The 25506-nt window shown below is 38.0% G+C and overlaps 1 protein-coding gene across 3 annotated transcripts in view; it reads left to right on the top strand.

Annotated features, from left to right (window-relative positions):
- Positions 1–25506, top strand: part of LOC117160152 (uncharacterized) — a 311594-nt gene that overhangs the window by 176914 nt on the left and 109174 nt on the right. The window contains exon 1 of one of the 3 annotated variants that reach the window (XM_033340668.2): positions 19012–19167. The exons of the other annotated variants lie outside the window; for them this stretch is intronic. The gene's annotated coding sequence lies outside the window, so the exon portion shown is untranslated. Of the gene's footprint in view, positions 1–19011; positions 19168–25506 lie in introns of those variants that run through there. 3 annotated transcript variants of the gene reach the window in all.

Genomic DNA, 25506 nt, shown 5'->3' with positions numbered 1-25506 from the left:
CTATTCAATGACGCCTTGATACCGTGCCACGTCGTCGTTCCGCTTTATGGATTATCGATGACAAAACGACCTGGATTCCATTCATTCCACGACTTTCCACTTGCCCTTGATGATTTTTCACCGAGAACCTCGTAATTATAGCTGCCTGTCGGATTCGGGAGGGTCGTTCAGGTCCGCCGTAGTTTTTAACCCTTTCATTCCAACGTGCGGTGCCGAGTGTTGTCGATTGATCGGCGAGTTTAAAGGCTGTGCGGTGAAGTGCGTGCTGCTTGAACTATATTCCATCGACATCGACGTATTTGGGTTATTGTGTGTGATTTAAATTAGGGTAATATAGCGGAGTGTTCTGTATTTCTTTTGTGTAGTTTTATTAGCCTAACATCTATTAGTAGTTATAGTAATCTTGATCTGTCCATATCGGTAGATTGCCAAGAGCTATAAATGACAAAATGCTGCACAAAAGTAAACGAAAAAAAGGGCTAAATGGAAAATACAAGACCTCGCGATAAAAATGTAAAGATTGTACATCCAAACCAATAAGAATCAATGAAAAGAGCGCTTTATTGAAATGCTATTGAGCTGCTATAGTTCTGATAGTTCCCTAAAAATGCGAAATACATGTGTATTTAATCCTCTTGAATATTCATAGATTACGGAATTGTATTTAGAAAAAAGAAAAAAGAAGAGAAATAAAAACAGAGTCAAGAAGAAAAAGTCGTATAAGTGAAAAATTAGCCGCGATTATGTGGAAGAAACATCGGAGGGAGTGTCTTACGCGGGTTTCTTCTTAGCGAGAAAAATTACGGGATATCCTGTGAAAGGGACGCCCCGACCAGGTTAAATACGATATTCCCTGGAATTGCTTTCACACGACCAAATTTCGTGTTTTCCCGGAGTTGAAGCTCGAAAACAACTTAAATGGGAGCCGAGTGGGCACTTTATATTCCCTCCCTTTCACTGGAGGGAACAATGTACGTTTCCTGAGAAAGATATCCGTGCCAAATTCTTAAGAAACCGGCTGCCCGAATTGTTGCCGAGAATTCAAGGCAGCGTTGCAATTAATTCGTTCGAGCCTTTCAGCCCTTCAAATCGTGTTTCCTCTTGTAAAATCGATAGTTCTCAATTTCTTCGCTGTTTAGACATTTTTACGTCGTTACAGCGAAAATGAAACTTTCCAGTGAGATCATTTAACCCGCATTCGATCGCGAAGATTCTTCGACTTAACTTAACGTAAAATAAAACTCGAAGCTTAAACTAAATGTAAAACAGATTAAATCAAATACCAAGTTAAATCTGACTTCGAAGAAATTAATTAAAATTTCTTGAAATGTAATTGCGCGCGAAGCGTTACCAGATAAATTTTGAAAATTCGACAAATTAGAAGAAGTAGGAATGAACTATTACTTTACAGATATAGAAAGATGAAAAATGAATGAAAAGGCAGCAATAGATATGTCGGAATAAATTCCAGGAATCTATCTCTGGTAGACAGAAAAAAAAGGTAGATTTAAAGACAGATTTCCATGGACTAATAAATCCAGACAAGAGGACTTAACGGTGGTGCGTTAAAACTAAAGACAGACCAAGCTCTGGGCGAATAAATATTCGGATGGTGGCCCTTATAAACGGATAAACATCTTGATGACTCTCGTAGGCGGATGCACGAGACGACGAGGGTGCGTGGTTACATCTCGATACACAATGGGAAAACGCGGATCCTCTTTGCCCTCCTTCGATATCTTCCGATGCAGCTCGAGATCTCTCGATACCCTCTTTTGTGCTTGTTTGGCAGACCCGACGTGCGGAATGATTCGCTACTCTCGTTGGTCTGATGAAACGTCATGATTGCTTTGCTGCGTGTTTTCCTACGGTTCGCCGTTCGCTTTTCATCCCGATATGAAGTCGTGGTCCTTTACGTGATCCTTTATTATTATGTTGGATTCTCATATGAAATTGCCAAGCAGGATTTTTATTATTGCTTTTTATTAGCCTCTCGGAGCAATAAAAAAAGCCAAAGAATAGATGATCTTCGTCAACTTTTATTGCGCTTGGATTCTTTACGATTTTGTTTGGTACAGTTAAATACAAGGGATGGGTAGTTTATGGTCTCGGAAAACCAAAACGAAAATGTGAAAAGATGTCTTTGCGTAAGATGTGTCGTTTATGAAAAAATCGATCTCGAAGTATTTTGCGCTATCTATGCATGTATAGCGCTATTCTCATCGATATTTCGAACCGATTGTCTCAAAAACGAGGCCATGTTGGGAAAACGTGAATTCCAATTTGTAATTTTTACAAATTTTTGGTTGCAATAATATATATTGATTTTTATTTTTCTCCGTTTCTCAGGCATTATGGTGGTTTGTTTGGCTATCGCGAATGTTCAACTATAGATGAGAGATAATTTATTACTTAAATTGAATTTAAATTTCCAGAACTATCGCGTAGATTACGGTTAAAAAATAATCAAGCGAAATACATTTCGCAATTAAATTCGCGCCGAGAAGTTCGCCAATCTTCCAGCGGCAAGAGGGAGCTTAAGCCTCCACCTGCAACCCTTCCATTTCTTCCCCACCCCTTACAGTTCTCAAACAATCATCCCCCTCGGACATAGGCAGCCAGCGGAGAATCCGTGGCACGAGGAAGCTCGATTTGCCGCAGCTGCTTCGATGGATCGTTAAAATCGACCGTAAGCTGTAATTCGGATCGACGAGGCGCGAATTTCTGCGTTCCATAATACCATTTCCGCCTCTCTCTCTCTCTTTTTCTTTTTTTTTATTTTGATCCCCTCCATGGATCTTCCCTTCCTCCGCCTGATTTCACGTTCGAATGTTCCCCGACGGAATTTTATTAAACTGTCCGCGATCACCGATGAAATAAAGAGCTCGAATTCGTTCAACGCGGTTATTTCGCGGTTTCACGAACACCGAGCTGCTTGGGAATTCCTCTTCCTTCGGTTCGCGTAATTTCATTTGATGACGGTTGTTTCATTGTTCGCTTGAAATAATAACTGCGAAGATTCAGAGTTTCACGCTTCGTTATCCCACAGAGTATCCCTACACAAGTATAATGTTAAAATGTTTTTGTTATTGATTTGATGTTATTTTGAAACGATAGGATCATAGTTTAGACTTAGAAAGAATTATCAAGTGTTTCGACATAAGAACATTAAAATATTTTTATTCCTTTGAAATATTATTTACTAAATTAATATGTTCACAAAATTCACCGTAGAAATACACATGCGAGCTCACGTTTATCAAAAAATTAATTTGAAAATCAAGTTGCTATTCGATAAGAACAAAACTAAATTCGAATTCGATTTACCAGAATCATCTGCAGTCTAAATTAAAACTGGCGCGTCTTACGGTATTACGTCAGCATGAAAGCCAATCCGAACCTAACCTCAAAGAAAGATCAAGACTGGGTGGAACGGCAATAAACACGGTTCCAATTGATCGTGACAAGGAAGGATGGAATCCGGGATCGAAAGAAGCTCGTTCGGAGAAAATTCAAATGGAGAAAGACGCGGAATCCGCTCAAAACTGTCTCGCTACGAAATGGATGCAATAAAACGGCTCAAAGGGCATCGTGTGCACACGTACCCGTTTCCCGGGAATTTTCTTCCTTCGAGGACCAAAGCTAAATGAAATAATTTCTCGCAGAACGATTTGTTTGCCGGCACAATAAAACACGCGCGACCGATGAAGATAAAGGAGAAAGGTTCGATTGGCGTCGAGACGCGATTTCCATCTCTATCTCTGTCTTTCTCGCGCGTTCGCTTTTTTATTTCCTATCTTTCTCCGTCGATGAATGGGACGGCTCTAGAGAGGCGTCCATCGAAATCAGAAGACGAGTGGGTAATCCCGTGCATAGGTCCACAGAACAGAGAAGTCCTGGAGGATATCGAGAGACATCAAAGAGAATTCCACTTAGTATTGTGCATGGCCGTTTGCATTGTACATTTGTGTTCGACGAGAGGAGCCTTCAATGGCGGACGCGTCGCGTATCGATAACGAAGCGTCGATGATGCGATCGTTTCGCTTTCTTTGCGATTGGTTCGGATGCTGCTGATTTCAGATGGTTTAATAGCGTATCGTGAGAATAACAGTGTATTTGATTGTGTAGAGCAGTGGTAGTCTGATTGAAACGCCGTTCGTGATCTATAGACTCTTTGGAAAGAGAATATAAAACTTTAATATTGTATTTGCAACAATTTAGAATATATGCAGTGATTAAAAATAGTATCGATACACCATCGTATCTATTACAGCTTTTGGATACTAATCGGTCATGTGTCCTCGAGCGACGAGTTTTATTTGTCGTGGTAGTACACAGACACTGTTAATAATATAAAACGTACAACGACGAGTTGGCCTCGCTTAGATCGTACGTCAAGGAGTTAATTAGACCCAAGTATATTAAATTTCGTATTCCTTGGTACTACTTTCATACGACTGCAGAAACTTGATGCTATGAAAATAAAACGTAGAATTGAATAAGAAGAAACGCTTCATTGGAACAGATGTTTATGTCGCAGTACTTTTTATTATCGTCGTACAAAAGGTCTAACACAATTCCAGCGCCACACAAAAACGTCTATTTAAAAGATATACGCCAAATGTGTATTTACAGTGTGCAGGCGAATTCGAGGAGATCCTGTTAGCGATCCCTGTTACAGAAGATGTAAACCAACCGGTGAAAATCCGAAATCGTGTACTAAGTATTACAGCACACGGTTCCACGGTTAAATCTCCTTCTGGACTTCGATGGCTGGGATCGTTGGAGCTTCTCGTTCAGAAGCTTTCGAATATCTGGATCGTGGCTGTGTGCGTTAACCGTGTGTTACACAGCAACCGACTTGCCGGTTGCCTTTGTGTGGCCCTCTGTCCCCAGCTGCCGAGAGATAACATCCAATTTGTGCGCAAACCAACGGATTTCGCGTCGGCCAGATTCTCGACTTCCTCTTCTGCGGTCCATTCTCGGATTCTTTGGAACTCCTCCTTGTCTCTTCTCTCATTCCCCTTGTCTCGGCCCCCGCCCCATCCTCTTTATGTTTAACTTCGTTTCCTATATTCTTTCGTTTTACCCCGGTCCCCGTCGTCTCGTTTTCTTCGTCCGTGAGACGGTGCTTCTGAACAGGCTGCGCGTTCCTTCCTCTCGTCCCGGTGTTCCGTCATTTTCTTCTTTTTCCATTTTCCATATTTCGGTCGTTCGATCGAAACTCGTAGGTTGTTTCAACCGTTCACTGGGTTTGCAGCAGTATCGTTAGGAGTTGTATAGGTTAGGTACGACTAATATGTAGGTTATACTTGGTTCTTGTTTTAAGCCTAGTTGTACGTTTGCTTCGCATTGTAATACTATTATTATAGAGGTGGAGGTATAATGTAGTTATTAGTGGCGCGAAATGTAACGAAATATGCTGTTTGCTTATGGAACTCCTATGGTAAGTTAGATTGATTTTCTAGTATGCAAATATTATGTCAACTTTCTATGCGACGCGATTAACGATGGATCAGGCTGTTAAATTCATACTGCCACAAACATTTCTCAGTTCCTGTAGTTTTTAATTATAGGCTCCTCATATTGTATGTAGTATCGTGGAAAAAAGGCCTGCGGCGGCACTCGATAGCAAACACCACCACTCTACACTAACTAGTGTCGGACGATGGCAGCGCAGTGGTTAGCGCCTTAGGTTCGGAACCCGGGTTCTCGAATCCCGGCGACTGGAGTCCGATTTTTCTTCCACGATACAAAAGTGAGAAGAAAAATCTACATCTACAGCCTAAGCACGTACCATACTACATGTATATACATTCGGTATAGTAAATCAGTTTTATTTAACAATCAATCACACTGTCAGCTTCCTCTACTGCAATAAGTATCATCACACCAGTCTCTTACACTCTGCAGTCGATGAAACGATACGTCGATCTCTCGAGCTCGTATTATCTTCGTTGTACTCTTTAACCGCGCGTTCATCATATTATATCGTTATAATTCTACAGACTACGCGTTCAGTACTAACACAATTCTTAAAGCTACCAATCAACACCATATCAGTCCATTCTACTGCAATAAATACTACACCAGTTTCTTGCGCTATAGTAACAATACATCATTCCCTTAAGCTCGTATCGCGTCAAACACCAAAACACACCTCTTCTTCCTCTCGCTTCTTCCAACCTACTCCAGTGCCTCTAACGTGTCCAGGCGCATTATCAGCTTCTGCGAAAGGGATAATTAGATTTTCCGTGGACGAAGGTGGCGGACAGAATAGCCGATGTGCCATCTCCACGTGTGTCTACTTTGCTCTTGCGAGTGTATCACGTGACGTGACTCGGTACCTACGTGTATGTGTGTGTGCCGCGTTTTTTGCAAGTCAAAACCGCGTCTAATTATTCAACGCGGAGCCCGACGGAATCTCCGCCGCTCCGCTATTTTGCATCGCGTCGTTTGATGTGAAATAATACGCGCGCGGTAATGGAACCGAGACGGGGTTCAGCCGGAAATCGTGCGTTGTTGTTCGCCCTGCAGCTTCGAAGGGACGAGGCTGGACCTATCAGGAGTTGGGAACACCGTAGATGCAACTACGGAGTAGGAAAGTGAGGGAAGAAGGGAAGAAAGGGGAGGTGGGACGACGACCAGGTCGGCGAAAGGGCGAAAATGAAGACAAAGGAAGAGAATGGGGCTCTAGAAAGAGAAATTAAGATTTTTAGAGGGTGGTGTGATAGAGGAATGAAAGAAAGCTATTTCTTTGTAGAAACAGAGATGAAAAATTAATGAAAATTCCAGGACAAATTTCGAAAATTCTATGACGTATCAGAAAATCCGAGGTGGAGAAAGAACGAGATAAATGGAAGGAAATCATTAGTTCGTAGAAGAAATAGAACGGTAGAAACTGTGGAGAATAGTAAGATCAAAATATTGATAAAAAATTCGAGATCAATTTCGAATGTTTTACGAAAGATCGGAGAATTAAGAGAAACCTCGTGGTTCGTAGAGCCGAGGAGACGAAGGACCTGTAAATAATACGAAATAGATTGTTACGCGAAATGCAAAGCGTCGAAGAATTCGAAGAGAGAAGAAGCGACGGAAAACAGAAGCATTTGCAATGAAAATAGAATTTGAAATATCGATAAAAAATTCACAGTAAATTTAGAAATCCAACAAGACGTTGAAACGATCAAATGAGCGATAATAAATGAACATTGGAATTCTTTGAAACATAAAACGCATCCTAATTTTGTAAATTACGTAAATGTAGATTACAGCCGAGCTTCTCCATAAAGCGTACAGAGACGGAATATGGGAAAAAATATTACGTTGAACACGTGCTTATTTATTTATTGTTAACAGTTGGAAGCCTCCTGCTTTATGGAAGAATGAAGAATGAGGTTACTTGAATATTTATAGGGTGCTGTCGGTTCATTCATTTTTTCAGAAAGCAGTCATAAATTAATATTCAAATTTATACCGAAAGCGCTGACGAGGAAAGCTCTGCTCGTCGATCACGAGGCATTACTTTATTTATAAATCTACCAAATTAACATAAACTTCGTTCTTTCCTTTTCTCTCTCGCCCCTTGGGTTAAGAAAAACCTATCAAACTCAAATTTTCATTAATAATCCAGGCCCTTATTTATCAAAGGAATTACTTTTGCAGAATAATATTACCGTAACACAAAAGATAATATGATTTTATTTCAGTAAAATATCGGGCATCAGATTTTCTCTTAAAATCTTTCAAAAATGATATAAAATAATTCTATCTCTTTTGTTATAATTACATCAAAGACTATAATTATATTATTATAAAATTACATACTATTTTTATATTACTTATTGGATAGACGTGTAATATTCCGCTGAAAAAATCTCATTTGACTTTGAGTGTAATTAACGCAACGTTAAAATTTGCTAAAAGAAGAAAAAGATTTGACTAAATTCGATGTAAAATTTTCGCAAAGAATTCGACTCGTTTCCGGAATGAAATATCTCGAGACAAATGGCGCCTTTGTGCCGCGTTGAAGGATCGATTAACGTCTACGTCTTTCTGGAAATTCCGCGAATTTTCCAAAGCGGGTCTGTAATCTGGAATTAAGATCGTTTTAAAGTGGACTTAATGAAATTACGAGGCGCGCTACCTCCGTTGATGGCGGCACGATCGCCTCTTTCCCCTCATTCCTGATTGAGAAAAATGGCTTCGCATTGAGTTCGATTGTTTCGCGATTTTAATTAGCGTTCCCTCGAGTGTCTACCACTTTCTTCCTTCCTTCCTTTCCTGCGCAAGAAATTTGTTCCTCAGAGAGAGAGAGAGTTATATTAATTGTGAGCATAGACGATCCTAGAATGAAAAATGACTTTTCCATTCATCTGGCACTAAGTAATTTCATTTTCTCTTTTATATCGTAGAAGTGGTCTTGTATCTTGTTTCTTCTTTTCTACATTATAGAAATAATCTTCCTGAAAAGGATTTTAGTGGATCCGTGGAATCGTTGGAGAAATATTTGTTCGATTGTTAGTGTTTGTTTGATGAAGGTATTGCTCTTTTCGAAGTTTATAACGGAGGAATTTTAATGCCGAAGACGAAAGCTGGGTAACTGTATTCTGAAGATTGAAATTCTTTGAAGCGCCGTTAAGAAATTGGAATGTTATATTTAATTACGTTTGAGAAGTGGAATATAGCTTTTAATTATATTGCAGCAACTTCTTTGTTTATTCGCTGGTCGACGGTGGTTGCTACTTTACGAAGAAATCAGAGAGTATCTGTAATAATTTTAATTCATCTTCGTTAAAAAATTATGGGATGGAAATACAGTCTGAGCAATCGATCTTTTGCAAATATTACCATCTGTGAGCATATGGATATTTTTGCTGAAATTTATCGTAGAAATAGCAAACTCAATTAATACTGAAATTAATGATAGTCGAGGATCAGACGTTAGCCATAAAGATATCCATCTTTCGAGATATATCACACCCATCCGAAATTCAAAATTAATCATATTTCAAAAATGACTCTTCGCAAATTATTCTAACCTACAATCTAAGCTCGGCTTGCTATGTAACGTAACCTAACGTTGCTTACATGGCCTTTCTCCGATGTCTGCTAAAAATTCTCGTAGATGCTTCATTTACCGCTCGACGAATGCAATTTTCCGGGCGAATCCATGAAAGATCATGCGAGAGTAGAAGGGAAAAAAGATGTCAGAGTTCGGCGAAAGCGGGTTCGTTCTTCCGTAGGCAAATATTATGCGAGTGCGTCGTAACCTGCAACACGGTCGCATCGTCGTTAGACCCTGGTTTGACCTCCATTAATAACGAACAGTTTATTCGCCGTAGATTGTAAACATAATTAAGGGTCTCGTTAACATGAGCAAACGATAGCAGGGACCCTTGCTTCCTGTTTCAGCCGGAGACTCGCAGCCTGACATGGAAAACAGAGAAAGAGGCTGACTTTTTGATCAAATGCCCGTCCCTTGCTTGTTTGTTCGCCCACCCTATACGCTCTCGTACTCGCGGATGTTAATTATGAATATTTAATTTCGAGTTACTGTGAGTTCGTGGGGGAACAAAATGGAAAATTCTCATCCAACCTTCGTGAAATGGTACTTTGCCGAAGAAACGTTTCGAATTGGCGTTTAATAATTCATCTTGTCGATTCGCAGTCCCTGATATCGAATTAGGGCCACTCAAGCTTTTCGACATTTTTCAATCCTTTCTTCGTGCGATGTAATTTTATTTAAAAAATAAAAACACAGGGAATTTCGAATTTTTCAATGTATTTTGAAAAATAAAAGGGGCTTAAGTTGGACACTTTATCGTTGGACGATAAACTTTGTCTTAATAATTAATGTTATCTGTAAAATTAGTCGCTGGGTAAGTAAAGGAGTTAGATGATGATTAAGAGAAGCGGTCGAGGTTAGAGTCAATGGAAGACGAGGTGATTCATCTAGATGGAATAATTAACTGACTAACATCTAGATGGAATAATTAGACAAATTTCATATGTCAAGTCAGAGAAACGAAGCATTGTACACAGTGAAATAAGAATTTATAACGTAGCAAACTTCGTTTTGGAACGAAGCAAACGAATGTTGTAATGGACGAAATAGAAATGTATAACCTTGGAAAAAGCAAACTAATATAACGAGCAACAGCGATAGCAAGAATTTATACTGCTACCAATTTTTATCGTCGTTGGACTTTAATAAACGCACGTTGATAACCGATATACGCTCCTTGGAAATCCAGTGCTTTATATTAATGAAAATGCGTGTCCATGAAATTTAATTTGCAAAAATAAAAGAGCGAATAAAAATGAAAATATTCGATGGCAAAATTCGAATGACTTCTTCTTCACATTCGTTTTCTACTTTTTTCATTAAATCTAGACTTTTGGCAATTTCCAACGTGAATAAACGTACTATACATTTTCCAAAATTAAAAACATCACTCGCGAGGAATTTAAAAACCTTCTTTTATAAACATTTATTTTATTAAAGTTGCGTATTTCCCATACGCAACTTTGTGCATTTAATAACAGTCATTTGTTATAATTTATTACCATCCATTTATTATTCCACAAAACAGTTTACTATAAATAACGGAGGTCTCAAGACCGTAAATAAAAAAGTTAAAAGTATAAAATTTCATTGAAAGGAAAGATAAATCGGAAGTAAAAGTAAAAAGCATAGAATATATTTTCTAATGCATTTTTAGGTCCTCGGCATCGCAAGTATCAAAACTTGTCCTTTTCGAAGCGTTTAACTACTCGTACACCGACATTTCATCATTTTCAACGACTTGATGTCTCGTCGAAGTCGGCGAATAGGTGAAAATTTATATTCGCGGCGGTTTTGAGGCTCGATGAAAATACGAGACGACTGCAAGAATATCCAGCCCCTGAATTATGAGGTGAATCCGGCGGAACTTCTCGAGAAGTTTCCAACGAGTCCAGGCCACACTTTCCTGCTGTTTTCAAATTGGCCGTGCCACTTCCGTCTTATAAATAGCCCGCTTCCTTCGCCAACTTTTCTGCCTCGCCGTGGATCGCATTCGACGCTATTTTCGCAATGTCGTTCTTATCCCTTCGTTTATTTCCACGATTCCCATTTTCCAGAGACGTGAATTTTTAACGAAATTAGTTTCTTCGATGAAATCGTTCGGCAATGTCTTTTTCCTTCTTTCTGATGGAAATGAGATATAAGTTCGAGGAAGGTGCCGAAACCAGCGCCCTCTCTTGTAACAAACTTAATCTAAACACAAGTTATCCAGTAACTTTTCAATTTTCCCAGAAAAAGGCAATGATCTACTTATATCGTAAATGTAACTTAAACGAAATTCGTTGAAACGCTCTCAATACAACACCGCACACTAGCTACTACGTCATAATAATTTTAGCCAATCTATTATTATTGTTAATCCAAGAATTAATTTTACGATATTTAAGAAAGAAGAAAAACAGAAGAGGACGAAGAAAATCTACTTACATTGCCGATCTAAACTATATCACATCTCGTCGAACCTTTCCGATCTAACCTCAAACCCATGCACGTAGAGCTAATCTCAACTAATTCTATTTCGTTCCTAACCTAAGAATTAATTTTGCACTTTTTCCTCCCCAAGGAATCTATATATTGTGAGTCTAAGCGAAATTAAACGTCATCAAACGCTCCCACACCAATTACCACGTAACCATTCCATATGGTTAACCCTGTTCTATGTAAGATGGATGGCATGACAGGCACGTTATCCCGCGGACCAGCGAATTTTCAACGTGGCTAGCAGCGGCGCGTAAATAGAACGCGATATTTTGCAGCATGAAACAATAACGAGCCAGCTTGGCCACAATGTGTGTGCACCGTTGTTCCGTGATATCGCGTCTGCCTGGCAGACACCATCGGCCTGCACCCACCACTATTCTCTCTCTCTTTTTTTTTTTTCGCCGTTTTGTCTTCCTCGTGGTTGTCTGCTCCACGAAAATCGCGAAAATCCTGAAGCATGATTTGCATTTTGCCGGGCATCGATTGGAATCGTCGCCCTGCCGCTTTTCGTTTTGTCTTGCCCACGTGAACAACGGTTCGATGCTGTGCTCCATAGTCTTCTAGGAGGTTAGAATTCCCGTTTTTAGATCTTTTCGAGGTTAGGTTCGAACTAAGTTTAGATCAATTCCAGATTACGATCTTTCATCCCTTTTCTTCCGCAACAACCTGTTTATTATAATTCTGAAAATTAGGTTAATAGATTTCTTTGATGATTTCCTGTTTAGGTGCTTAAAGTTAATTCTGTATTTCATAAACATTTGCTTTGCAGGTAGATCTTTTAACTAATAGGAAAATATTATACTTTTCCTTTTCTTCTGTTTCTTTCTAAATTTCTATCGATACGGTTGGTTGGGGTTTTGAGAAAATACAAAAATCTATTGTTGAGCCGGGAAAATTTTCCATTTATTATAATTTGTAACAGAGAGTTCCGCTTGTCACTGTTTTAATCCCTACAATGAAGGTAAAGGAATATTTACGCGTTTCATTTTGCTTATGAGGTTCGCTAAATTTCATCGTTTCCGATGAAATACCCTGCTTTGTTATGAAATAACCAATTAAAATATTTATCTCGTTAGCGTTTTGTTTCATTTTGTTGCTCTATTTGTATATAAAATTTTGATTTCCTTGTACATGGGTATGATCTTTATTTTATAAAAAGGCGCTTAGTTCGACGTTATGAGAAATATTTTCTAGATCTTTGTCTATATTCTAAACAAATTTATATCGTGAATTTTCATGTTGTGCAATGAGGATCTTTCGTGATATTGGACTCGTAGATCGAATGAAGTTAATAACGTGGCTGTGCGTTCGCGTCGAGGAGCTCGGATTTACGTTGTAAATTCGTAGTTCACTCGATTCGCGAATTTCCTAACAAGCTAAACGCAAATTTCCATTTTCTCGAATTTCGACTTCGTTTAACCAGGAGTGAGGAAATATTACAATTACTGAAATTACAGTAAACACGCGTTGGGATAAATAGAAGAATAAATTGTACGCTACGTGGATAAAAAATTTCAGTTTACGTCACATACGTCACTTTCGTGAAACGTAATAAATTTCACTGGAATCATATCTGTTGCTGCATGATGTTATTTGAAAAAAGATTTTTCCATATATGTACCTATATGTCACCATATCAATGTGTCACATTACTAAGAAACTTATATCGAAACAGTTCCAGTATAATTTTATCATTTTACTATATAATTTATACATATAAATAATTAATTATAGTTTGAATAATTATCGTTTATGTTTTAGAATATGCCAATATTATGAATGATTATTTGTAATACTATTTAAATATGTTGCATAATTATTTTCAATATTTTAGTCACTTTAAACAATGTTTTAAATAATGATGTATGTAAATTTTGATTAGGCTAATAACACGCAGCTTTCCAATATATCTGTATACATACGCATATCGGTATTCGATTTTCAATTACGTGTAAACCTTTGTCGGAAAATTCCACGGCTTATTCTAGTCTTGTTTTTCGTCCCTTTTGTTTCTTTTTTCGGCGTTTTCCACAGAGATGCAACTTGCCTATCGATTGATGGAAATCACTAGAATCCTGAAGCGTGATTTGTTCGGCCAGTTGTTGGTGCTTTTTTCTCTGTTTTTTGTTTTGTTTTGTGTTTCTTTTTTTCTCGTTTTGCTTTTTGAGATACCGAGTTACGGTGTTCGAATGTTTTCGAGATGAAGATCGGATGTGCATGAGCGAAATTTTAAAAACGGATTTGCCGTTGATCGTCTATTTTTGCCTGCATCGCCCAGCCAGAATTGATTCGTACGTGGAAATTGTTTTCAAAGAAAAGGGAAAACACTCGATATGCGATAACACAGTACGTGTGTGGAACAAAAATTTATTTCAACACTGACTAATTTGCTTCCATTGCAAACAATAAACGTCGTGTTATACATACTATACAGGATACTTCCGTCGAAAATCTTCCAACTGTCTCGTCATGCATCGGAAGTTTTCTTACCTCTTTTATTATGAACGTAAAAATTTATGTCGATCGCCATATAGTTACGACTGAGTTGTGATTCTTTTTTTTTAACTAATATAAATTTATTTCCCTTACCTAGGTTATAACTTCATTATTCTACAAAACATCTGAAATTATGGAAAAAATTTTCAAATCCAAATCGTAACGCGGCGATCAGGGCTAAGCACACGATTAATTTAAGCAAGTAACCAAACATATTTAATGACGTTGAACTGATTTTACACGTGGAGGATACAGGCGTGTTCTTCGATGAATGTAATTCTGTGATGAATTTGGCTCTATGTTATTATACACTAACAAATTAATCACCGATGGCCGAAAACAATTTGCTATTCGTAATAGCAGTATCGTAATTGAAAAAGTGAAATTTTTAATTAGCTGATCAGAGATTATATCTCTCGACTCATTCGACGATTGTTTAAAATCTAACCGCGCTTCGACGCGAGGATAGACGCGACAGAGAGTGGAAACTTCATCAACAGGCAACCATCGATCATCGATCGTCATGGCAGAAAAATTTAATGGGACCAGTTAAAGCATTAAAAGCACGTAAAGGGAATCGTCGACAAGTCGCCGCCGCGTAATACGCGATAATACAGCCGTTCAATTATTGCTACGTCCCTGATGTTGTGTTTTCGAGGATTCGTGCCGAACGGGAATACCTTTCTGCGCCCATTTGTAATCCCGGCTTTCGTGTCATGTAAACGTTCGAGCGGACATCAAGGCAGGCACGGCTTGTTACACGCGTATCCTGGATGAAAAGCTCGCCATTTCTGCTTCTGAATCCTATTAGTTTTCAGAGGGCACTATCGACTGTCACAGAGAATATTCTGCGCATATAAGTAGTTTTCGCTTTACGAATTCGTTGTACGATCCCTTTGGCACCGAAATTTTTATTTTAAATTCTACTTGGTAGAAATTATCAGATTTTTCTGTTAAACAAAAAGAGAAGATGATAGAATTTTCATTGTTCCGGACGACGATTTTGAGGTTTCGGGATTTCTAAGAGGATCGGGAGCTGCGGTGATGATAACGATTTGCTTGTAGGTCTGGTGAGTTATGGTTTTGGTTGTCTTGACGAAGGATTGGAATTTCATTTCTAATTTCTTCGGAGAAAGGGAAAGTGGAAGTTCTATTTTAGTAGAAAATTCGAAGAAAATTGTGAATTTTTATGACGATACGCGTTTTGTTTCGCGTGTGTATACTTGTGGTTCTCGTTATGCTGATCTTGAGTGAACTTGAAATTTGGTTTGCCTCTTTTTTATCGCATGGTAGAGGAGAGGAGTTTGTACGATTTATATTTTGACCACATTTAAACGAAACCTGCCCATCAAGCTCAAGCGTTGATGCCTAAACTAGTGCAACTTCAAACACGCTCGTTGGAGGCTTACGTGGTTAATAATTCAACCGGACGTCTAGCTAGCGACAAAATAGAAAGAAACAACGTAACTCGTGGCAATGGTTAACGAGCCGAAGAACATGAAGCGGCGAATGCAAAGAACGCTGAAAGCAAAACAAGGGAAAAGGGCTCGAAAGACAGGTTGAAATCACGAGGTCCAAGATTTCTGCTTGGCCATGAATAATTTTCGCTCCTAGGGGGAAATAATTTAGGACTGCCAGGCTATACGATGCCATGTCCCGTTTTGTCTCTCTATTTTCGCAAAAAGAGGCTGAACGTGTTTTGTCTGGGATTAAGATGGACATAGCCTAGAATAGCAATAAACTATTTAAAGTTTAACTCTGTATGGTTTACTACCAAATTGTTTTTGTTATTATTTTCATTTCTTATTTATTTTCTATTTATTACTGTAGTTATTCATTTATTGTTAATATCATAGAGCGGATGATAGAATTTAGGAAACTTCGAAGTTTGAATGATAATTTAGATTTTTATTTTAGTAGACAATCTAAATTCAATCTTCGTACTTCCTTCCGATCTTATCTCAATCTCAAATACTTTCATTTAAATTTCTAGCCAGCCCAAGTTATTTTAAAGACTGTACCCACCTCCCATCAGATTCGACGAAAGATTTTCTGCAAAAATTATAAGGATTGACTTTAAATCTTAAAAGAATTCTACTTTATAGTACTTTATCGATTGATTTTCAAGGTATCTTAATCAATCAATATAATCGTATAATCTTGATAATATAAAATTTCGTTTACGCGCGGTCCACCAATTTTCTACAAAATCTCTTAACTTATATTTCGAGCTGTACTCGAAGGAAAGATGGATTCGTTCTTGGGCTCAGGTCGCCGTACCTTTATGTCTGACTACTTTCGACCTCATACCACTTGATTCCACTTCACGGCCGGTGCTTTCACGCGGCACGTGTGGCCGGGTAAATCTATTCACCTGTATCCATCGATCGACCCAGCCGACCCTCTGATCCGTGATCCGTATGCACTTTAGCGTCAACTGTCGCGTGTCCTCTTCGACACGTGTTGAACGCACGCGTGCACGCGTCCATTTTTACGCCCCTCCCTCTTTCTGTAATGTGTCGCTACTGTTGCTGATACCTATCTTCTATATATTCCATTATATTTCTTCTATAAGGTAATATCTTTTACGTACCATTGTTCGATGCTGCAAATGATTTCGAAATTTTGGCGCCGAAGCACTTTGATCGATGCTTATTTCAAGACTAGAATTACGAAATCCGGCAAAACAACGGATTTCAGAACTTCATTGTTTGCAATTACCGAGAACATACAGGTATTTTTACCAAAGTTAATACTGATTATTATCTAAACAGCGATATAATTATATAGATATATCTACTTCAATTTGATCTATATATAGAACATTTAGGCAAATTTTCATTGAAGCGTGACAGTTCTGACGTTTCTTAGCTTTCTTCGAATTTCTCTGTTTCTCGTTTTACGAGGTCGATCAACTGGGCAAGTAAGTGGCTCGACTGTCCTCTTACATAGTGAACTCTGTAAACAGAAGATATTGCTCCTTGTTTTATTTATTTATTCTTCGTATATCCTAGATACGTAACTTACTAACGATAAAAAGTTCAGAAACAGCGGGATACCAAAAAAAGAAAAAAAGAATGAAGCTCCGCAGTACGAAAATTCCAGTGCAGAAAGGAGTGGCAATAAACGTTGTCTGCTGGCGGGGAAGTGGCACTGTAAATTGCCAGCATGGCGAAAAGAGCTCGGGGAACAGGGCAAACAATAGACAGCAGCGGGGAACAACGCAGCGGGGGGCACGAAAACCGCGGGGGTAGGATGGAAAACAGCATTCTGCCGGATGCCACCCACGAACAGTCGAAACAATGCGTCAAAAGTTGCGCATTAATTGTTCTTAAGTTACGATAAATTCGCCAGGTTAAACCACGAGGCCCCCGCTCGCTGTTAATGGCATTATCGTGTTTTTCAACCCCCTTCTGCCATGATTTTCCGTATGATTTTTCGAACAGGCACCCGTGGATCCCCTATTCAAAGCCGGTATTTACGACAGACGTCGGTACAACCTGGCTATCTGGCCTCTCAGCGTTGAATGTACGCCTTAAGAGGGAAATTAAATTCATTCTATTTATTCATTCGACTGGCCAGGGAACGAAAACTCGAGGACGGGTAGAATAAGGGTGGATGGCGAACGTCTGTCGCGATGAAAGCAGCTCCCAGCCCTTTTAAACTATTAGCGGGGATGACAAGAGTGGGATGAACTTTCGAACCGGAGCCTTCACAGCATCCCCTGCCCTCGATTCTGACGATACCTGACGCGTGTCTGTCGAGATGTTTCATCCAGGAGTTGGACGCTTTCGATGGGTCTGCGATGTTCAGCTGCAGATCCTCGGGCCTTGCTACGATATTTTGGAAGCTTCGAGATGTAGGATTTCGGGTTCAGACGTCTACTTTCGAAGGAATTATTGTACAAATATTTATTTTGACGGTATTACGCGAATCGTATGATTGGTTGATTAATTATTAATTTGATTATTGGTTGATTGATTAATAAATTTATCAAGTCGAACCATGCAGTTCTCGGTCACTGTTAAGGGTGTTATCGTGTTCTTCGGCCCAGCCTGTTGTGAGGTTTCTTCTGATTTCTTGGAGGAACTGAAGACTTGATTGAATTGGAATGGGAGCAGCTCTTAAACTTTAGTTTCTCAGCTTGCGGATTTTTTATGCTATGAGAAATACGGAGTACTTACAGTATGCGAAAATATACAAAATATCTAAAGCATAGTACTTTGTAATTACAATCAGACAAATTATTCTATCATATATCACAAATTATACATTAGACAAATTCATATTTTTCAGAATGTAATTAAGATAGAAAGTTGTTTTATCTACCAATTATTATAAAAGACACTGTGCTTTGAATATTTTATATATTCGTTCATATTATGTGCCTTATTGTGCAATTTTCCACAAATTATTTAGCTATGATAGTTATAATATTATTCGCAATTGTAATCCACGTCTCCATAATTAAATTATTATTATAAATTAAAATATAATAAAGATTGAGTTATATTTCTGGTAAGGATTATTAGTTCTGATTCAATAAAAGCAGATTGTCTATTCCTCTCTCTCTCTCTCTCTCACAATATAATTTAATCTTAATTTTAACTTCTCTAATTTCGCTATTTTAACTTCCAGTTTCCGAAATCAGACTTATGATTCATTACTGAGCTGGAAATCTCTACCACTGAGTAAGAATCACGCGTTATATTTTCTATACCGCGTATCGCACACGCTTGAATCGTTTCAAATAATAAGAAAAATAATTGTTTAAAATACTAGTAAACAAAATAACGATAATAATGAAAATAATACGAAAGCATGAGAAAATGAACAATTTAATTTGAAACTTGCATAGAGTACTATTATGATATACCCCCTCCCTGCCCCCACTCCTTCGCCGTTTCATTATAGGCGGAAATCAGAAGAGAGATCAGGTAGTTACGTTTCGGTTTTCGACGCGTGAGGATTAGAGCGACGTTTCGAGAGACGAACGTGACATAAACATGAATCCGTCTCGTCTATTGTTTACGTGACTTGTGTTCGGTGTACTTCGATCGGTTTGTGATTGTAATGGAACGACGCCACAGCAACGGTAGCGATATTCATCTACGCAGCGAAAGGTACAGAAAAATAATTTTATATTATAAATGTAATGATAATAAGTAATGATAATAGCAGACATTTTATAGTTAATAGCACGATATAAGTTAAATATAATATACGTGTATAATAACACAATTTAAATATAATATACATATATAGTAACACGATATATTAGACAGAATAATAAATATTAGGTTGTCCAAACAGTTTCTTTCGTTTTATGAGCAAATAATAGACGCACAACGTTTTTTTTGTTTTATATTATTTTGTCGAATTACGTGCGATCCGTTTTGTTCTGTTGAGATAAACACCGCGACATTTCACGATTCTACGAAGGTGTATTGTTGTAAACAAACATGTTTGCGAAAGAAAGACACTCTTTGGACAACCTAATATAATAAATACGATATAACTAACTAATATGTCATACGAACGATGTTCTTAACTTGTTCCCTGATCCCAAAATAGAATCTCAAACACAATAGGACTGTGTAAAACGTGGTTCACGTACATATAAGGTTTAAATTAGGGATGATGTCCAAAGTAGGGTTGATGTTGAAAATAGAGGTAGGGATGAAGGGGTAAAGTTAAGAATAGAAATAGGGTTCAAGGTAAGCGTAAGGCTAAAAGATAGGGGAAAGATACAAGGCTATTTTGCATATTTCTTTTTCATTTCAAACTCTGCTTAAATCTCGTCAATCTTCTCCCAAACGACAAGACGTTTCTTTGAAAAAAAAAAAAAAAAAAACGGTCAAGGACGTCGAAAAAAGCCACAACTAACGTCATAGTTGTTCCTTGCGGAAGTCGTTTCTCTGTCCCCCTCCCTCTTTGCCGCGACACGTCATATCGTCCCGACTTAAGATCTGCCAAAGCCTCGTCTATGATTATTTGAAAATTACATTCGCACGTGACCGAGCTTTCGCATCCGGTCGCCTCTGTTTTAAGCCAGCGACGACACTATCGTTCGAGCGGCCCTTTCATGGCTGATTTTCATGAAACCGTTTCGCGTGGACCAGCGAATGTAGGCCAGAAGCCAGTAGGCCGGTCCCTCTCTCTTTTCAGCTCGATGAAGCTTGTAATTCGACATAGTTGGAACCTCCTGTTCAACGTTTTCAACGTCCGTTTGATAGAACGCGTAACGAGGTAATTGGAAACGGGGCATTGAACCGTGGCGCGCGTTTGAAAAAGCCAGCAAAGGATTAAAAGATTCGCCAGCAATTAAGGTGGCCAAAAAGAAGGATCGTACACGACATCTGTTTCCCTTTTAGCTGGCTACGCTTAAAAGATGATCGGGTTTGGCTTTTGTTCGACCACAGGAAGAAACCTGTTTGCATTTTTGTTCGCGGAGAGTGCCTCGTTTGCACGGCTTTCACCAAGTGTTTTGTGTTTCGGCTGTGGTTTTTCCGCGCGACGATTCTTTATTCAGAAATGAGTGGAAATCGGGCTACGCTTTCCAAGAGATTTATGAATCAGCACGAGCTTTCAGTTGGAGACGAGAAAATGCAGTATTGAGAGGGATTGAAGGAGCGTTCGAAGAAGTTGGAGACGAGATTGCGTTGATCCTGTGTCGTATTTTACCGTAATCGAGGCATTCGATTCACAGGTGGTTGAAAAGACTACGTATATTTCGCCTTTTCCCGCTTAATTTCGTAAATTATGCAGATAACTAATTTTTTGTCCATATTGTACAAATATTTACGAATTCCTTTTACACCTTGCATTTTCCCTTACCATGTTTGTATGCGATATCGCATTTACTACGGGTCAGAGGTATTCAGATACTTTGGCCAATTTGCAGCGAGTTTATTACATCGTACTACGATCGAGGACATTCGTTAACAGGTGAAAAGGTCATATGTATTTCGTCTTGTTTGGTTAATTTCGCAAATTATGTTTGGGAAATGTGTACGAAACACATACAAATTTCTCACGAATCGTTACAAATTATCAATTGTTCGGATTCTCGTTCAATTGCTGCCTTAATTAAAGTTATGTTAATGTCTATCCAGTAATTCCATTCTGTCGGAGAATATCGGGAGAATAATTTCAAATATTAAAATTCATCGAACTCGATCCCGTTTGTTTAAAAGGAAAAAAAAATAGAAAGGAAGAAGATATCCAATCAAAAAGACAGAACTGATGATGGAAAGTTTGCTTTTCAACCGATCGGAATTGAGCACTCCTACGTATCGACCTTCTGGTCGAAATATGATTTATCCGAGCCGTCTGACTTCTATTGTTAGTCGGATATTCGCGATGACAGCGTTATTTTCTCTGGCAACGTTGCTCTTGAATCGACTACCGGACACACGGGGTGTCGCAGGGGGTAGGGGGTTTGAAATTGGTAGAAAGGAGCGTAATTTCCTGAGGGGCACAGGGAAATACGAGCTCACGGAGTTCCTCTTTCCGTCGTTTATCGACAGCCACTCGGGGCAATATTTTATCGAGAAAATATCGTCCCGTGTTAAATATGTTTACCCGTTATTGATACACACTGAAATCACTGCCTTCCCAATTTTTTTCTCCTCGATATTCATCTTCCTTTCATTCTCGTGTCCATTTTATAATAAATACGGTTGTCGATGTAGGACAGTTTTACCATAATTTACCTGCGATACTTTACACGGAACACTGCACAAGTCAACAATTCCAATCGGAGATATGTAGCAACGAACAAACAATTAGCGGTTCTAATTTTTCGATCAAGCTCGCGTTTCATTCAAGATAGTCTATAGCTTCGTTCAGTTTCTTGCCGAATGTAGAATTTCAAATATGTAATTGTTAATATGTATTGTAATTTCCATTCAGAAAATGAAACTAATCGAATCGAAGTTAAATTAAAAATGACCTGGACATTTTTATAACGCGTGATCCATTATTGAAACTCATTTAATTTCTTCTAATGGAATTTCGTTTTACATCTGCGTTGATTTTGAAACTATGATCTGCTCCAATTACGGTGTAAACTTTCTACAAGAAATTGAATAGTTTCGAATGTTAGGCATAACAAATTCTCTATAAATATCTAGTATCTGATAGTATGTGATCAGGGTGCAGGTTGAGTAGTTTCACCGTCGCCAGACGTCTGTCGACCGTAGACCCAGTGCCAGCGAATTTAGCGACCATTAAAGCCTGTAATGCGACGTAATTGTCGTACATACAAGCTGCTGAACGTCGCGAAACAGCAAGAGGGGTGTGTTGCGTACGCGGAAATTGCGTACGAGCTGTCATTGGCACGCCACTGCGCCAGCGATATCCAATTAATTTGCCGGCATTATTAAAATTAAAAGCCCCACGTATCATGTCGATGCACCCGCGTGAAAAGACCTTTATTTGCTCGTTTGACCGCTTCCTTTCTCGATTCTTCGTCCATCGTTGAATACACTCGATCAAAGATAGAATTACGATCACTCAAAGTTCTCAAAGTCTTTCGGTCTTTTAATGGAATTGAGAAACGCGAACGAATTTGATATATAACGACAAAGCTCGTTAATTACCAAACTGCGTGTCTTTTTCGTATGCTACATTATCAAGTACGTGCATAAATCAAATTTGAACTTTCTTCAAAGTGTATTCTCGGAATTCGTTAAATTTATAGTTTAACAGAGTTAGGTACTTAATATTTGTATAATTTAGAATTTAATCAAAGAAAATATGAAAGTTAACCGCTGTTTTGTTTGATGGCTACCTAATAGGGGATTCTGTTGCGGCTGATATTTTATCTCCTCTTTTATTTTATTTTATTTCCTCTGTTTTTCGCTTCGCCCAAGGTAGTGTTCATAGAGATGTATGGGTTTAAATATTGTGAAATTTAATAGTCCATGCCTCGACGGTTTAATTAATTTTTCAGCCTGATAACGCTGTCCTTTGTTCGTTTATCGGTGAATCCGATCGGATAGGATGAATGGAATCGAGGGGAATTGACGATAATTAAGAATTGCAGGCGCAATAATTAGTGTCGAATAAGATACTAAATTCGAATGTGTTTACTCTAACCTCGATAATTCCAGACGATATTCAATCACAAGTAAATAATTAACATATTCATACACCGTTTGAAGAAATAAAATATACATAATCAATATCAGGCGTGAGATTAATAATATTTATTATTAATTTAGGTTTGTCGAGTGCCAACATTTTGGAATGTTCCTAGAAATATTTTCCAAAATTTTTATCCATTAATTCTTCCTGCAACAAAATTAATTTAAGGAAACTTTACCCGAAAACAAAATTCTTTAAAAATCGTACGTCGAGTAATAAAACGAGGACACGTCGAGCATATTTTGTCGAGCATAATTTGTTCATTTTACAGAAAGATGGCAAGTTTCGATCGTTAGTTTGCCTAAGGCCTCCCTCATAGGCAATTCGAATCTGTTGTATTTTGGTTCGAGTCTACGGCTGCTTTTTGTCGAAACTCTGTGAACTTATAGAAAGTTCGAATCCAGTCGGTCAATGCTCGCACACAAAACCATCATCTAGTATTTTGCCTGCCTGAACCTATCACTAACCATCATCTATGAGACTGAAGACGTGGCTGAAACCTGTGTTGCAACTTCGACCTAGAAAATTGTTGCTGGCAACTCTTATTAGAGCTCAGTTACTTGTTTTTTTTTTCTTTTTCGTCGTTTGCGATTCATACGTTATTGGTTTCTCCTCTCGTACACCTGTATCCTTTGCGGTATTCCTCTTGTGGTTTTCTGCAAGAGATTGGTGGTAAAAGGTGATACAGGTTTCGGATATGAAAGGTCTTTTGTATGGTCAGGTTTTTTTTCACGTGGTTACCGGTTTCATTGGCTGTTGGTTTGTGCGGGGAACGAGTTTAAACGAAGAATCGTCTTTTGATATGTTTCATGTGGAAGATAGGTTGGTTTTCGCTTTTAAAAATGGTTTTACAGGTTATACAGTTGAAAAGTCTGAACGTTATACTTTTTCTCATTTATTTATTGCAAATTCTTTTTTGTTTAAAATTAGAGAGAGAAAAAATGCTAAATTTTCTATTTATCCTTTAAATACGACTTTCGTTAATAAGCGACGTCGTGCATCGATGGTTTCATTGCATTTAGTGGTAAAGTTTTTTTACTTTTGCGGAGAACAATTTATGGAAATGTACGAGTAGCTGAAATTAGGTTAAAATAGTAATGACTTCTCTTTCTACAAATTTATTCAATGATTTTATCAAAAAATGAGGGTTTCGTGAAACTACAAAGAGGTGAAACTCATTTATAACGGAGTTTAATTTCTCTTGGAGTTTCTTTACATTTAATTCACGTAAATTTCCATATCCAGGGTCAATTGTTCGCGTGTTCATTTTCGTCTAATAACAACAGTACAATATTCCCTACCCTTCAACACGCGTCGAATTAAATCGAATCGATTCGCGATTAAATAAATGGGATTAAACGAGACTAGGAAGCAGGTGCCTTTTACACGGTCACACAGCGGTTATTTACTTTGTCGTGTGCATTTCAAAATTGCATTTTGTAAATGCGCGAAAACATACGAATCACCGATCCATAAGCAGCATGATAATTAAGCAGGAAACAGCCAATTCGAAATTGCATCAGTGTGGCTACCGGTGATCGAGCCCGTGAAATGATCTCGAATTCGTTTTCACGGCGTTTAACGAAATGTTTTTACGGTGAAACAGATTTCGTTAAGGCTCCGTAGTAAATGTCAGAATAAAGCAATCTTTTCTTCTTTTTATATAATTAAATTTTAAATAATAATTTATATTTCTTTGAATTTAATGAAATTTAAGATGAATCAAAGTGTAGCGTTTGACGTACAGATAAACATTATTTATATTTATTTATACTATATGAACAATTCGCGAATCTTGACGAATAATAATTATATGAAAGAAACAAGGGGAAAAGAAATTTTTGTATTAAAAAATGTGACGCGTTTCTATGTTTCATTCTGTATTTTGGTACAACAAATTCGTAGAGAAAAAGTTAGAAAAAAATTTTGTAACAAAAGTTCTTTGTTAAAATATCTTCTTCAAATGTACACGATTTGTTCTGCTTTTATGAAATATACGAATAATAATTATAAGGGAAGGGAACATTTTCATAACAAAAGGCCATTCTTACCTTTAATTCTGCATTTCGAAAATAACAGGAAAAGGAGAATCCCTATACCTAAAAATACAACATCGTTATATTTGATTCTGCGTTCAATTAAAACAATTAAAAAAGAAAAATTTCCACTCCAAGAATTAACAATTTTTCGAATCCTATATTCGTCTACAATAGTTAAGGAAAACAATTCCTGACCTAATTCTGTATTTCATTAAAATGACTAAAGCTATAAATTCCTCTGCTTGATCCCACATTTCGCAAAAATAACAGGAA

Source organism: Bombus vancouverensis, chromosome 16 (assembly GCF_051014615.1).
Source record: "Bombus vancouverensis nearcticus chromosome 16, iyBomVanc1_principal, whole genome shotgun sequence".
NCBI lineage: Eukaryota > Metazoa > Arthropoda > Insecta > Hymenoptera > Apidae > Bombus > Bombus vancouverensis.
The sequence above is the reverse complement of the archived record's forward strand: the minus strand, read 5'-3'. Positions and strand labels throughout refer to the sequence as shown.